Source organism: Gossypium hirsutum, chromosome D04 (genome assembly GCF_007990345.1).
Source record: "Gossypium hirsutum isolate 1008001.06 chromosome D04, Gossypium_hirsutum_v2.1, whole genome shotgun sequence".
NCBI lineage: Eukaryota > Viridiplantae > Streptophyta > Magnoliopsida > Malvales > Malvaceae > Gossypium > Gossypium hirsutum.
Genome location: NC_053440.1, coordinates 34,727,710 through 34,740,950, shown reverse-complemented (window position 1 = coordinate 34,740,950; position 13,241 = coordinate 34,727,710).

Genomic DNA, 13,241 nt, shown 5'->3' with positions numbered 1-13,241 from the left:
TAAAGAGGTTCCACGTTATGAAAATTTTTTAAAAGAACTGTGTATCGGAAAAAAGAAGCACCAAGGAAACGAATGGGTGAATGTGGGAGAAAATGTTTTTGCAGTGCTACAAAGGAAAATCCCGCCTAAGTGTAAGGACCAATGTATATTTTCTATATCCTGCAAAATAGGTAATATTGGCATAACGAAAGCTATGTGTGATTTGGGAGCATATATTAATGTAATACCTTTATCTATTTTTAAATTTCTAAATACGGGTCCTTTGAAAGAAATAGGGGTGATTATTCAATTGGCAGATAGGTCATGCGTATATCCAGAAGGGGTGTTGGAAAATGTCCTTGTAAAGATAAATGAACTAATTTTTCCTACAGATTTTTACATCATCGATATGGAGGATGACCATTCAAGAAATGCTTCTGATATTCTACTCGAGAGACCATTCCTAAGTACCGTACGTACAAATATTAATGTTCGAAGTGGAACCCTCACTATGGAATTTGACGGTGATGTGGTAAAATTTACTGTTTATAAGGCGATGGGTCAACCCAGTACAATGTTGAATATTTCTAGTGTTGATATTATTGAACCACTAACGAAATTTCATTTTGAGTATCATGAAGAGGATGGGTTACAAACTATACTTTGCAAGAGTTTAGACCTCGATACGATGGATAAATTGGAGGAGTTAATGACGTTCAAAGAACCGATTCGTGAAACCATTATTCTATTGGAGACTCTACAACTTCCTAGAAGTTAAGGTAAATATTTTGAACTTTCTCCTTCTAAACTGAACTCTTACCTTTTATTTTGCAAGCTTTGGAACTAGAACTCAAACCGTTACTGGAACATTTAAGGATTCTGATAAAGGAAAAGGCAAACCCTAACAGAGAAGCTCAAAGACGACTTAATCCACCAATAATGGGGGAATTCCAAGTGCACATAATGAAAGAATTAATTCTGGAGAAACCAAACGAATAACACTCAGGTCGTCGAGCTAACGGCGTTAAACAAAAGTGCTTTATGGGAGGCAACACACATTTATTTTTATTTTATTTATTTAATTTAATTTTGAATTCTAGTTTAGTTTGAGAATTAAATAAAATATTATTTTAATCCGTTTGATCGCGTTGTTTTCCAAGAGCAACCACCTTCAACTGTAGACAAACAAATTCACTGCATTGAAGCTCGCCTCGAAATAATGGAAGCCAACATCTCAAGCATCCTTACTGTTTTGCAACGCGGTCACTCCCACTGTCCTCCGACCCATTAAATATACACGGGGAGTATACTTTTCTCCACTCTTGTTATTCTTTTAGCACATTAGGGGCAATGTGGGCTAAGTAGGGTGGTTCGTAGCATCATGTCATAATTTCTTTTTGCATGTATTTTGCTAAGAATAATTTTTTTAATTCATTTCGGAAATAAACCTCTAATTCTTATGTTTAGTTTACTTAAATAAGTGGATGAATCATGAATAACTATTGCTTGCTTGATCAATGAATATTTTGTAGAATTGAAAATGTTATGCCTTAGTCGATATTTCATGAAAATTGTTGGTTTTATTGAACTTACCTAATGAAAGTACTCGTTTAAATAAATAAATAAATAAATTTGCTAATAGCTTGGTTAAGAGTGAAGATTCAGAAATGTGACCAAGTTGAGTAACCGGGATGAGGTGCATGGGTTGACATCTCATTTCACGTTAAAAGGTTTGGTGACGAGCCGAAGCTTGTAACACTCCACTAACTGAGCTGCCTTGAAATAAATCGATTAGAGACATATGAAATTGAGTAATTGTGATGAGGTGCTTGGGTTTTCATCTCATTTCGCGTCAAAAGGTTTGATTATGTCTCGAATTTGTTAAAAATAAATAAAGAGAACGTGTCCGGTTAAGTAACCGAGGTGAGGTGCTTGGTTGTCATCTCACATCGCGTTAAAACACTTGACTATGTTTGAAAAAAATAAAAATGAAAAAAAAAGTATATAGATATAACTAAAAGTATATATTGGGTATGATCATTTCGCATGTTTAATTGAGCCTAATTTAGTGAAATAGTTGAGTTTGACATACTGTTTGAGATTTTATAAAATGCTTATTGATTAAGTTTAGCAATTATTTATTTTTTATTCATCTAATTGTTTGATGTATGCTTGACTAGGAAAGGGGGTTTTGATTTTGAAAAGGATGAATTTTTTTAGTGGATATCATGCTTGAGGACAATCATCGACTAAGTAGGGGAAATCTGATAGCAAGATAAATTCATATTTTAATTTATTTATTTTTGGCTAATTATCGGATAAAATGCTATTAAATTTGGATTTTTCTTATCAGGAATGAAGTTAGTGTGCTGAATTCAAACTCTTACAAAAATGGGCTAAATTGGAACAAAAAGAAAAGAGGAAGGCATGATTGAAAGATTGAAGATACAAAGATGACTGGATAAAGATTGAAGGGTTGAAGATTTTTTTTTTAAAGTGACTGGATAAAGATTGAAGCATTTTTTATATTGTTAAACTCAGTAATTAGTCTAAATTTAATCTCTAGTTTGAATTTTATTTTTAAATTTTGAATTATTTAGTGATAACATTTAGGATTATTTAGTGATAATATTTAGGAAAAATGTAGCTAAATTTTAGCACTAAAAGTCTGTATAAAAACCTAATGGCTACAACCAATTGAACACACACTTTTTCCTTTAGCATTTAATAAAATTCTTTAGTTTTTTCCCCATTCCTACGTCATACTCGATTCTCTGTTTCATTTCTTTTTTTTTTTCAACCTTTTGGTTTAATTGCCTTCCAAGGCCTTTACCCTTTCTACTTTCCAAAATTCCATTTAAACCATTTATTTTCAAGCATGATTTTTTCCAGGATTAACTAAACTTTTTTTAGCCTTAGCCTGGTTATCACTTCAACAAAGTAATCGTGAGATATGAACCCACACTAAATACTTTAAAATTCAGTATTTTCTATCTCTTCAGTATATAAGATAGTACAAATTCGTCCCTCAAAGTTGATTTGATTTCAATTCAAAAAGCGCGTATTGGGTTGGAATCATTTGGCGTACAGTTGGGAAGTTGAGTCAGCTGTGCTGTATTCAAAATCCCGCGAAAAAATTGGCATGTTCAATTGGAAAAAGCTAGTTGGATTCCGTCAAAGGAAATAGTGATTGGATTTAAACGACCCACACAATTGAGACCGTTAATTTGAGTTGGGCTTTTTAGATCACAAGGTTGTCGAAGTCTTAAATTACAGGTACGTGCCACGTGGTTGGAAATTCGATAAGGGTCGATTTGTAGGCGATACCGGGATCGACTACGACAGGAAGAGTTGGCGGTTTGAGGGATCCTCAATTGCTATAACCAACTTATCACTTGGAAGGGAAAATCTGTTTCAAGGATCGATTCAAGATTGGAGAACACTGAGGCTAAGACTAAGCTTTAAAATATTTTATTTATCTAGTTATTTTATTTTCTTCAATTTATTTTTGCATTATCGATTTTTTTATTTATTTTATTACACTTCATATTTCCTTATTTTATTATCTTAATCAATTTAAACCCCGCATTTTTATTTCTTTTTTTCAGCACTACTACGCACAAGTCATGGGCACGACTGTGACCGCGACAGGGAATCTGGTCACAAGAAAAGGCGAAATTAGATAACCAGTCCATGTGGATTTGACCCTACTACTCTATATTTCAATTTACTGTTATATTTGTCGTAGGAATTTATATTTGATGGTTTCGACGCCCATCATCCATCTATACATGCCATTATAATATTGATCAAGACATCAGAATCTACCAATATAATCACTTGATAGTGTGATAGATCTCCGACGAGCTTCCAAACCGATCGAGCTTCTGATAATATGTGAAGTAATGGAAAAATAACTACATAAGCAATGAATCCTTAGTAAGCTCGTATAAAATTTAAACATAACATTTCATTTTAATAATGAACTTTATGGGGTAATTATAAACCTATACCAATTTCACCAAGTTTATAAAACTTTATAACCATCAACTTATAAATGAGTAAGTTCATCAATATCACTTTTATTTTTCATTCTTAACATGATAGGATTTTATAAGACTTTGAACCCTTCCATTTACTTACTTTCCATTGCATTTACTTACTTTTCAGTGCATTTACTTACTTTAGCTTAAATAACAACATCAATTCACTAATTAGTATATTTGTTCATGAACTAGGCATATTCATCCATAACATACGTAAATTTCTCACATTTAAGTACATCATTCAACTCATCATTCCTTTTTTATCATATTACATTTCAATTATGAACTTACTATTTCATTTCCTTTCCTCACCCGTTTCATATGCATAACACACAAGACATAAGCATAACGTCAATCATGGCTACAAGCTAGTGCATTTAAACATAACTCTTTTGGAATCAACAACATGATAAACCATTTCATAAGAAATTACATACTTTGACCCTCACCACCCTTTCATGAACATAAGCACATTTTCATTTGAAATTTTACCATTTCAATGCATAACTTTAAAACTAACATAATACAATCCAACCAATTATTTGGCACAAGCCTAAGCATCACCAACAACACATGCTAGTGCATCAAATCATAACTCATTTGAATTAATATAAGATAAGTCATTAAACATGAATAATCTCACTTGAAATCATCAATTTCATGAACATAGACATACTTTTATTTGACATACCATTTTCATTCCTTTACATAATTTTAATGATATAAGTCATTTGAATACTTATCGTTCATTTCCTTTTCATGCCCGTTGAATCAAATGAAATAACATCAAATATTAGGCAAATACTCAAGTAACCATTTAATTCTCTAAACACACTACAACATCACGATTTAATGTATTTATAGACATAATAAGAATATATAATTACACCAAGGCATTAACATACATTATCATATTATACTAGTCAAACATTCAACTCGTATTCATACTTACGATACATACCTCACTTGAAACGTGTTACCTGGATATCAAATGATCGGAGTGTGCCATGGTGTCTTTCAACCATGGTCTTATTTATTCTCATCTTGATGCCATAGTGTCTTTCAACCATGGTCTTATTCGTTTGATTCGTGATGTCATATCATCTTTTAGCTATGGTCTTACTATATAGAATCGTGATGCCATAACGTTTTTCTGTCATGGTCTTACTCGATAGAGTCGTGATGCCATAACGTCTTTCAATCATGGTCTTACTCGATAGAATCATGATGTCATAATGTCTTTTAGTCATGGTCTTACTCATTTATGATATGGTGCCATAGTGTCTTTCAACTATGGTCTTAATTTTTAGAAACGAGGTCATGATAACTCATTTTCTAAAACCACTTGACTTTAGGGTCTTACTATTTGAACTTAATTAATCATTCATATAACATAAATTACCACACCAAAAGCCTTTTTAAAACCATATTTGACTCATAAATATTAAATAATAATATTTACGAACTTACTCGTTAGATTTGTGGCCCCAAAACCATTTGTTTCTGGCACCACTGAAAAATGGGCTGTTACGGATTAGTTCCTCGTCGCTTTAATAAACAACATGGAAAGAATGGAAGAATTGATCATGGGGAATGGAGCGGAATAGAAAGTTTAAGAAAGCCTAATTGATATTGAATAATACGAATCCACAGAAGTTGATCTTGCTTTACAATCATATTTCTTGAAGGAATAAATAAACTAGACTATGAAAACCTAAGAGAAACAAGAAAACAAATCTAAAATCTAGGAAAATAATCCGAGCTAATGGAATGATGTCTATAATGTGTCGAAGAGAGGTCTATTTATAGCCTTCAGGTAGCCGTCATCCTTAACCGTAGGTTAGCTGATGTTCCTAAGCTTTAAGTTCGATTGTGCAGACCAAAAAACCCCTCTTTCGTGTTTTATTCTCGTGATAGAGTCGATGTCGAGACACACCAAGACCTGTGTCACGACATAGCAACTTGTATGCTCTTCTACAGCCATCTTCAGGGGTATGTCGCGACATCCTTAGATTATGTCGTGACATTGAAGGCAGTTTCTCACTTTCTCTATTCTGCTTTTTATGTTGTGACATTGGATCTCCCATGTTGTGACATAACGTCTAATATTGGCCTGAAATGCCTTCTGATGGTCTCCTGCACACTCACGAAGTACGTTAGTTCTCCCTTAGGCTTCATTCGGCCCTTAAGGATAATAAAAGACTCAATTTTCACATTTTATTGAATGTTCGTAAAACTAAAGAAACTTAATTAAAACATAACGAAAATGCTTGTATTCAAGCTCCTTAAATGTGAAAAATAGTTTAATCTGCTACACTGAATTACGATAGATCAAACATGCATATCTTTTCTTCTCAAATCTGCATATGATTTCTGCTGATCTGATACAGCTTTTAAGCAATCACGAATAACTTAAACTTTATCTTACGTTTCACGAATCAAATCAATTCCAACTAACTTAGATTCGCTGAACTCAGACCAGTACAATGATGTTCTACATTCCTACCGTATAAAGTTTCAAATGGTTCCATTTAATATTGGATTGGTAGCTATTATTATAAGCAAATTCATTTAACAACATATATTTCTCCCAGCTAGCTTCAAACTCAAGAATGCAATATTGTAACATATCTTCCAACATTTGTATTACTCATTCAAACTGTCCATCTGTCTGTGGATGAAAAGTTGTGTTAAAATTTAATTTAGTGCCTAGAGCCTCATGAGGTTTACCCTAAAATCTAGATGTGAATCTCAGGTCTCGATCTGAAATAATAGATATCGGCACTCTGTGTAATCTGACGATCTCAGACACATACAACTCAGCTAATTTTTCAAGTAAATAATCTATCCTATCCGGAATGAAATGTGCCAATTTCGTCAACTATTGAAAATAACCCAAATCGAGTCTTTTTTTCTCAATGATACATACAATCCATATACAAAATTCATCATGACTCGCTCCCATTTCTATTCCAGAATCAAGACAGACTATAGTAATCCTGGCGGTACATGATGCTCAGATTTTACTTGCTGACAAAATAGGCATTTAGTTACAAACTCAGAAATTTTGTGTTTCATTTTTGAACTCCCGAATTCACTGAAGAAACAATGGTTTAGTTTTTGATTTGCCAAAATAGAACCATAGATATTCAAAGTCAACTGAGCATTTAACACTCTCCAAGTGAACAATGATTTCCTGCTAAGTACGTTAGCAACCACATTAGCCTTTCTTGGATGATAATCAATTATCAAATCATAATCTTTCAATAACTCAAGCCATCGTTGTTTTCTCAAGTTCAGTTCTTTTTGGGTCATCAAATATTTTAAGCTTTTGTGATCAGTATATATGTTACATTTCTCACCGTACAAATAGTGTAGCCAAATCTTCAAAGCAAAAATAATCGTGGCCAATTCTAGATCGTGAGTTGGGTAGTTTCTCTCGTGTGGCTTCAACTAGCGAGAAGAATATGCTAGTACTGTCCAGACTTTCATTAACACACAACCTAGTCCGCTGAGTGATGCATCACTATAAAAAACATATTCTTTCTAAGATTCAGGCTGAGTCAGTACTGGAGATTCTGATAACATGTTTTTCAGCTGATCAAAACTCTATTGACATTCATCTGACCAAATAAATTCAACATTTTTCTATAACAACTTGGTCATCAGTGAAGCAACTATAAAGAAGTTCTTAATGAAACGACAATAATAACCTACTAAGCCCAGAAAACTTCATAATTCTAAAACATTTTTCAGAGCTTGCCAATTGACAATGGCAAAAATTTTACTCTGATCAACACGAATCTCATCCGTAGAAATTACGTGACCAAGAAATCCAACCTCGCGAAGCCAAAACTCACATTTACTGAATTTTGCGTACAACTGTTTCTCGCGTAAAATCTATAATACAGTTCTTAAATGCTGAGCATGCTCGAATTCTAATTTAAAATATATCAATATATCATCAATAAATGCAACCACGAATCTATCCAAATAAAGATGGAAAACTTGATTCATTAAATCCATAAATGCAGCAGGGGCATTGGTTAATCCAAAAGGCATCACCAAAAACTCATAATGGTCTTAATGAGTTTGGGAAGCAGTTTTTGGCACGTCACAATCTTTTACTCGCAACTGGTAATATCTAGATTTGAGATCTATTTTTGAAAACACGGTTGCACCTTTAAACTAATCAAATAAATTATCGATATGAGGCAAAGGATATTTATTCTTTATTGTAACCTTATTCTGCTGCCTATAATCAATATGTAATCTCAATGACCTATTTTTCTTTTTTACAAATAACATAGGTGCACCTCAATTAGACACACTCGGTCGGATAAATCCTCTATTAAACAATTCTTACAGTTGTGCTTTAAGTTCTTCCAATCCAGTTGGTGTCATTCAATTTAGTGAGATCAATATCGGCCAGTTCCAAGTGTAAGATCACTAACAAGTTCAACTTCATGTTCAGGCGGCAATCCTAGTAACTCTTTAGGAAACAAATTTGTAAACTCTTTTATAATCGATACCTGATCCAACTACAACTCTAAATCTCGTATATTAAGTATATAAGCCAGAAATGCCTCAAAACATTTACTAATCAGTTTCTTTGCTAAAATAACTAAAATAACTCTGGTAACACTACTTGATCTATCTGATTCAATTGAGATTATTTCACACGTTTGACATTTCAAATCAATCTGTTTCAATCTACAGTTTACCACAGCGTCATGTAATGTTAACCAATCCATTCCCAGAATAATATCAAATTCCAAAAAGGGTAAAAACATCAAATCAGTAGGAAATTCACAGCCCTGAACTTTCAGTGGACACTTACAACATATCAAATTAACTATCACACTCTGACCCAATGGATTTGTATCTTGAACATCAAAATTAGTTGACTAACAGGCAAATTCTTACCCATTACTAATGTAATTCAAATATAAGAGTGAGTTGACCCAGGGTCAATCAGTGCATATACAATAACATTAAAGAGATGTAATATACTAGTAATAACATCAGGAATGAAAGCTTCCTCCCTGGCTTGAATAGCGTATGTTCTCGCAGGTGCTCTAACTTTAGATCAGCCTGCTACATCCCGGTACGATTAGCTCTAGTATTACTACTCTGACTAGGACATCTACCTTTATGAGGTGTCAACATCTGTCTATCACTTCATTCTTCATCATCTCCTACCACTCTCAGGCAATTTTGCACAAAATGATTGGTCGAGCCACACCTGTAACACGTACCCAAATTGGTTCAACATTTACAGTGTGACGTTTTCCACAATGTTTACAAACTAGCTTCAGAGTATTCCGAACACTTCTCAGACTATTGGTAGGCTTAACTGGATTTTTAGAATCACGCTGAATCGATTTGTTTCTACTCGAAAACCTAGATGTTGAAGTGTCACGATTAAAGTCTTTTTTTATTTCTTTGACGGTAATTCAGAAAATGACTTAGAAAAGCTTCTTTTATTAAATTCCTGAGCCTTTTTTCCTATTTACTTCTTCTTATTATAAAATTCCTCCATCTTTTGAGCTCGATCAGATAGAACTACAAATGATCGTATTTCTATCCCTCCAATTATCATTTTAATTTCTTCGTTTAATCCATATTTGAAACAGATGCACATTTCTTGCTCGTTTGGCATAATTCCATTAGCATACTTGCTGAGATACACAAACCCTCCATCATATTCAACTACAGATTTATTTCCATACTTTAATTCAAGAAATTATTTTTTATTTTGATCTAGGTATCGTTTGCTGACATACTTCTTTTTAAATTTAGACTTGAAGAAGTCCAAATTAATACTGTCTCTCGGTACCACTGTTGTTAACGTTTACCACCACTTGTAAGCTTTGTCTTTTAATAGAGACACAACACGTCGGAGATAATCACTAGGGGAATAGGCCATCTCATCAAAGACTTGTTGAATATTTTCGAGCCAATACTCAGCTTTAGCCAGATCATCTTTCGTTTTACCCCGAAACTCCTCAGCATCACATTTTCTAACTTTGTCAATAGGAATCAGTCGACTTTTTTCAGTTGTTTAAAGAGGTGGAGGTATCACAGAAGGTTCAATAGGAGGTGAAGGTTGTGGAACCACTGGGTTGGTTCACATAAATTCAGTGAACCACAGACCCATTAAACCAAAGAAAACATTTTTAACCTCATTTTTAGGCATTTGTGGAAACGGTAAACTATAACTTGCTTCTTGTTCATTAGTCGGGACATTACTATTAACTTCATTAGTGTCAACACGATCAAATTCTGTCGACATCTTTAAAATCAATAAGAGAAACAGGGGTTAGATCGGATCAATTAATATTACACTATCACAGGTTTATATAACATGTAATTTCTAGACTTCAACAAGCTACGTTCAGTCCAAGAATTGACTAAATCGTAGCTCTGATAATACTAAACGTAACATCCCTATCTCGTCTCCATCATCGAATTAGGGTTACTAAGTGTTGTAGTACAAAACATTTAACTTAAAAAGGAAACAATTATGTAAAACTAAATAATAATATTCCATAACTCATATAAATCAAGATAGAATTACATTTATGGACCTTAAATCGAGCCTACGGGGCCCTAAAAATAATTTGAAAACAATCAGGGTCATTTTGAAACAAAACAAATAATCTAGAAAATTTAAAAAAGGAAATCACACGCCTGTGTGGCTAGGTCGTATGACAAAGCCCAAATGGTTTGGCTCAGAAATATGGTCGTGTGGCTACTTCACACGCCCGTGTGGCTACTTCACTCCCCATGTACGCTGACCGTGTAACTAACTATGCCCGTGTAATTTAAGGTCATATAACTCAACGTGACTGTGTAGCTCAGGGTCACACGGTCATCTAACCAGGCCGTGTAACTCTTTGTGCCCGTGTGGTTCAAGGTCACACAGTCGTGTCGCCAAGCTGTGTAACCCTCTATGCCCATGTGGACCAACCTGCACTGGAAAAACGACCGTGTAAATAGCTATGTGACAGCCCGTGTCCTAGACTGTGTGTACCTTAAAAAGTTTGCAAAACAAGGCACATTTCCATCCAAAACTTAGGTACCAAGCCAAATCAAAACCAACCAATTCCATAACTTAAAAACACATTTAACAAGCCTAAAACATGCCAAAACATTCATCCTAAGTGTCTAACCAATGTGCCCTCATTGATACCACAATTCAAACACCTAAACAATACACAATCAAAGTTATGTTTCGTGTCAAAAGCATTTACCAAATAGTTTGCATTTAAACTCATAAACCACCTCACCTTCAAGTCAAAACATACCATTTCTCTACTCATTCATTCATATTCATACGTACCACAACTAAACCACCTATATAAGGTTTACTCCAAGTGACCAAATAACATAACAATACCATAAACATATAATTTCTAGAACATGATCACATATAACTATTACAAAATGTAAACATCATTTCATCCATCTAACCATTACCATATATATGAAACAATCAAAACATATACATTTTGACCTATTACATTCCATATAAGCCAAAAGCAAACGATCCAAAAACTACCTAAAGATATCCAAATACTGTGATTTCTTCGAATTGATCTGATCACCCAATTTCCACGACATGCTATCTACAAGGAAATAAGATAAATAACACGAGTAAGCCTTTTTGTAAGGCTTAGTTTATTTTATGAATTTATCAAGAAAATCCATGTCTATTTTAGTTTATTTTCTATTTAATCATTAAACATGAAATTTTAATAAAAACCACTTTACAATTTAGATCAAAATTATCTTCAAGCTTCATATTCAAGAACAATCATCAAGAATACTTCAAGAACATCAATGAGAATTTTTCTAAACTTTGATAACTTCACAAATTAGTCATTAAACTAGTTAAATATCAAAACAATGATCACAAAAACATAAAATTCGTGAAAATGGGGCCAAGAAACACTTTCATACAAATGAGCTAAAATTTCCAAACTTAATCAATGGTGAAAACAACAATGGAGAGAAACATGAAGAACATGACCTATTTTTTCTTCATTTCTTTACTTATTCTAACTTTTATATTTTGCTATTTTTGTAATTTTGAACATCTTTTAGATTAAACACTAATTAACTCACCATTAAGCTTAATTAATCTAATTAACATGGATGACACCATCATCATCCAATAACTATATAAACACATTGGTCCAATTACTTAATTGAACCTTCCAATGACATAAAATTTACATAATAATCACTTTTATAGTTTTTTACTATTTAGTCCTTTTTACTTAATTAATTATCTAAATGTTAAAATTTCCTAAGCAAAATTTAATACAACCTTAAGGACATCATAAATATTAAGTAATTAATATTTACAGACACATACATTGGAATTGTGGTCCCAAAACTACTATTTCCAACACCACTGGAAAATGGGTTGTTACAATGTGCACATTCAGTTTTATCACTAGTCTAATCGTCTTCCCAATCACTCTAAGAAGACAATCCGAGTAGTACCCTTTAGGTAAACTCGGAAGTTTAATCTACACCACCTAACACTCAATTTTGTTCTGGGCCATCGAGAAATCCGACAACCATGGACAGACAGATAAGTAATGGCCAAATATTACCCATGGGCCCCTACTAAAACCGTATTGAAATAGTCTTCATCTTGAAACCTAAAAAAACAATCATTTTCCACATCCATCATTTCAATTGGGTACCTAGGATTCCACATCAAAGAAACCCTATTAAATAAAGCATTAAATCCTACTCTTCTGCCTAACAATTTCACAACAATTTTCCTCACCATCTTACATCCAATGTACTCCTATACTCGATTCGAGAATGTTATTGATGAAATACCATCCACCACCACTATGACCACATCCCCATATATGAGTGAAAAATCTTTCTCCATGGCCATGTTCTGCATACGATTCGATGAAGCCCCTAGTAACGTTGATTTACACGACGCCTTAGAGATGCACGAAATCTGTATCTATTGTCCATTTGCTTCCACTGTCAGATCATCCGCATTTGGTGGTAAATCTGATCTTATATGAACTTTCTTGGTTGCCCAACCAACACTGATGTTTGAACTCGAAAGATTCACACCTACTGTAAATTTCACCATATGCAGTGTTGTAATGCCCAACCCATCCGCCGGATCCTAGTATGGATCATCACAAATAGACCTATACTTAATTTTGCTATCTT